General features: G+C 42.5%; 1 non-coding gene across 1 annotated transcript; it reads right to left on the bottom strand.

The window, feature by feature from the left end:
* Positions 1-1,057: 1,057 nt before the first annotated feature.
* On the bottom strand, positions 1,058-1,163 carry LOC128739019 (U6 spliceosomal RNA). The gene has a single exon (XR_008412164.1). It is a non-coding gene; the product is annotated as a U6 spliceosomal RNA (small nuclear RNA).
* Positions 1,164-4,285: the final 3,122 nt, after the last annotated feature.

Here is a 4,285-nt window from a genome sequence, read left to right as displayed (position 1 = left end):
TTTCTGGGCCTGCTTGAAAGGCTCAACGCCATCCCTCCGACGTCTATTCCAGGCTCTCCTGCATCATTTCTTAAGTTCCGCGAGATGAGAGTTCCACCATGGTGTTCCTCTAGTCATTTTAATAGTTTTTAGCGGGCAAGCTACTTCAAAAGCTTCCGCAATAAAAGATGTTGTGACATCTACAGCCACATCCAAGTCGATCGATGACTCAATCGTCGGATCGAAGCCTTGAAATTTCGTTGCTAGTTGTTCCTCAAAGAGTTCCCAGTCAGAAAATCTTGGATTGCGAAAGGTTGCAGCGTTCAAGGAGACACCCAAATGATCAAAATATATAAAGCAATGATCAGATATTGGTGTCTCATTTGAAACATGCCATTGCGCCAACTCATGACTGATCCTGTTAGAGCAGAGTGTTATATCTAACACTTCCTCTCTACCAGCTCGTATGAAAGTTGGACAATTATTACTATATATATATATATATATATATATATATATAGTTTCCTTGTGTCTGACTGTAACGCTAAATCCAAGCAAGCTGTTGAATAAAAAAATGCCTTAAGCACTCCGTTCGCGACTGGCATGTTTTCACCGCTCCAGTCATTCAGTCATCGGCACGGAGTTAGACCTTGACTTAGGGGCTCCTGATTTGCCGACTCTCACGGCAGGATCAGGTCCCGTGGCTCAATTTTTGCCCAAACGTACAGTTCGGCACCAACCGCCAAAGGGCATAACTGCAGGTTGTGTAAAACAGACCGATTGAGAGTCGCTCTCTCTCTCTCTTTGTGCTAAGCCAGCTGAGAAAATATCTCTCTCCCGGTGTGCCCACACCCCGCAGCCACGCCCCCCGAAAAACCGGCGCCGAACTGCATGATTAGGTAGCCGGAAACCACACGGCGAATGTTCCACCTTCTCTGTCTGCGTACGACAACCAAGGTTGTGTACCACCAGGTGCGCAACTTTGGCTGCCGTACCCCAGCCGGCACCTCGTGGAGGCAGAGATAGGAGTTAGAAAACAGAGGTGATATATTTGTACATGTTCACTCATTTGCCAGCCGAAAATGCGGAACGCTTCACGATTTTGCGTGTCATCCTTGCGCAGGGCCATGCTAATCTTCTCTGTATCGTTCCATTTTTAGTATATGTCCAGCCGAAGCTAGGACGAATCATTCATCTATGAAGATATGCTCAACTCAATACATATACTTATTGCTCTCCGACCGTGCTGGATCTGATTTAAGCCATCATTCTTTTGCATCATTCCTTTGCATCATTCCAAAGTTTATAGAATCAATTCGAATTGTAAATAGGGTCGTTAGTTGAATTGATCGACTTACCACGTAACTAGGTCGCTCAACCTGCCTGCTGGAAGAGAGTGGAAATTGATATTGAGTAATTGTTGTTTGATTTACGTAATTTGTAGCTTAAAATGTCAGAAAATTCATGATTTTAAAACTTTAAGGTCGTTAGCTTGCAGACAAAATTCGCTTGACGGTTTTGTTTGAAACACCCTAATAGTATTTTGAAGAGATATGTCTGTTTTTGGCTCTGGCGTTTCTAATGGGGTATCAGCAATTTTGTCTCGAGCAGCACGCTACCTCATACTGGCGTTGCTAAACCAACATTTTTTAAGGACTCAAAAATCACTCGTGTTTTACATTAAACAAAATATTCTGCAAGCAGACGTTCTGTAGGTTCATTCAGCAACACGAAACCAGGAGACCGATCGTTCAAAGGTTGTCCCACATCAAGTTGCATCACGGAAAAACGCTGTAAAAAATTATCCATTTGGGTATTTTATCTTGAAAATGTATGTAGAAGTACTTTAGAGTGTATTGCTGTATTTAATCGCTGTCAGTTTTTCGGGACTGTAAACGGGCAGATCTACCTCAAAGAGTGTCTACAGAAGCGTCCTGGAGCGGTACGAAGCCAACGTGGTCACTGTTATACACAAGAACAACCCCTCCTCAATGGATCAGATGTGTGCCCTGCACCAATTACAAGATAAGTTCCGAGAATACAACTTGCAGTCTCATCATCTGTTTGTTGGCTTCAAAGCTGCGTATGATTCAGTCAATGAAGTGTGCTATAGCAGATAATGCTGGAACATGGTTTTCCGACGATACTAAATTGGCTGATTGGTTCGATGCTGAAGTTAGATGGGCTACAATAAGGGGTTGTTCTTACTAACCAACATTATTGCCTTGGAAGGTGTAATATGAAGAGCAAGCATGGAAGTAAACGGCGCTATCATCACGAGATCTCACATGCTTCGTGGTTTAGCGGATGACGTCGATGTCATTGAAATCAACCGCAAAGCAGTGAAGGAGGTCTTTGGGCTTTTCAAATTGGAAGCTGCGAAATTGAGACTCGAAATTGGGAGAGGGTACCAGCAGGAAACGTATGAGTACAAATGGTGTTGATGCCGAGGTGAAGCTAGATGGGAATCAAAATGAAGTTGTGGAGGAATTTATCTACCGTTCATGACGTGTGACATTTTGTGGAAAGAAATTTCGCTCACTTCGCACGAATTATCTTTGGATCCAGGAAAATAAAATCATCTTATGGGTGAATTTACATTCAAACGTTAAATGTCATGTCTAAATTTTTTAATTGATCGCAGATTTTGACAAGAGTTTAAATATTTGAGTATTTCTTAAAAAAAATCCAGTGACTAAAAGCAAAAAACTCTTCATTTATTTCATTTTCTACTGGTTAGTTAAATAGTTTATCCTATTTTTTCTCATACATAGTGAATACATTTTAAATGACATGAAACAACATCCGACGGAAAACCTCGACAGGTGGCGCTCTGGCCGGGAATTTTAACGAACCATGCCAAACAAGAATACTCCTTATTGGCAGTTAAATCTTATTTGACCTTGCTGGCCACTTTTACCGCTGAATAGCCAATACCCAAATGAATAGCGGAATACCCAATTTCACAGACAATCTATAATGATCTATAGATGAATCCAAATAGTCTGCTAGCATCCGCTTCGCTTACTGCCTCCTAACTTAAAGGACATCACGCAACCACCGCACACCCGATCAAGCTTTGCGCAGTCAATGAGGCGACGCCAGATTTGATTTTTATTGTGACTGATTGAAATCAATTTATTCTATTTACTTTTTTATTGCATTTATTGCTGCCGATCGCTCGCTGGCCCTGCCCGTCTGGACGCAATGAAATTAGGGGATTTGAGATTGTTCGCCATTAGCATCCGAACTACGGCAACGACGTAGATGAGGGCATGATTGCATTTTCCGATGGGGAAGCGAGAGCGAGGGCTAGCGGTGCGCCGAAAGCAGCAGCGCCAGCAATGTGCTCAATCTGGATTTGATTCTATTTTTTATTGTGTATGCTCTGTTTATGCTCATGGCGAGCCATAATAAAATCTGTGCAATATTTATTGCAAGCATTGTTGGTCCGCCGGCCCAGGGCAGGCTAACAATAGTTTTGCGGTTTCATGTACAAATTGGATTATTCCCTTCATTTAGCTTTTTCGAGTGGTGTTCTTTGAGCTATGCTCCCGTGGCCAACAATAGATGCGATGCTATTGCCAGCGCACAAAAAGGGGACACGCCGTGTTTATGCTGAGTAATTTCATAGAGGTTTGGTCGATTTTTCAAACATTACTTTAGTGGTTTTCTGAGCATTTTGTTCCCAAATTATTATGCCAATATTATATCGAGTATGTATAGTTAAACAACAAGCCATAATTCAATTGTTATAGACGGTCTCTCGTTATACTATAATTTTAATATTTTTTAACATCAACTCTCCATCGACTTGCAGGTCATTGAATATTTACAGCTCTTCGAGAGCTCATCTTCTTAGCTGCCATAATTCACTGGAAGCTCGCCAACCCATGATTATCAAGGTACTGATCGTATGTTAACAGCTTCTTTATGAATATCTTCATTGCCAAACGACCGGGAGGACCACCGCTTCCGGTTTCCAGCCACTCGGCAATAACCATAAACGCCGCCGGGCAGGCGCGCTGCAATGACAAACACAGACACAATGTAATAAATTTCAATTCCTAAATGGGTCATTTAAATGCAGCCCTCGTATGTATTACTACCCGAGCACCGCTTCTTCACCGGGTTCGCCGGTGTGTTGCGAGCGTAGGACAACATCCTTCAAAAGCCTTATTCGCTAGCTGTCGCCTATACCGTGCCATCAGCCTTAGGATGCTCCATATCAATTTAAATTATTCACTAACTTTCCCGTTTATGGGCACTGGGAACACTCGTAAGACAACATGGTCGAGCTCTACGT

The sequence above is a fragment of the Sabethes cyaneus genome, chromosome 2 (genome assembly GCF_943734655.1).
Source record: "Sabethes cyaneus chromosome 2, idSabCyanKW18_F2, whole genome shotgun sequence".
NCBI lineage: Eukaryota > Metazoa > Arthropoda > Insecta > Diptera > Culicidae > Sabethes > Sabethes cyaneus.
The sequence above is the reverse complement of the archived record's forward strand: the minus strand, read 5'-3'. Positions and strand labels throughout refer to the sequence as shown.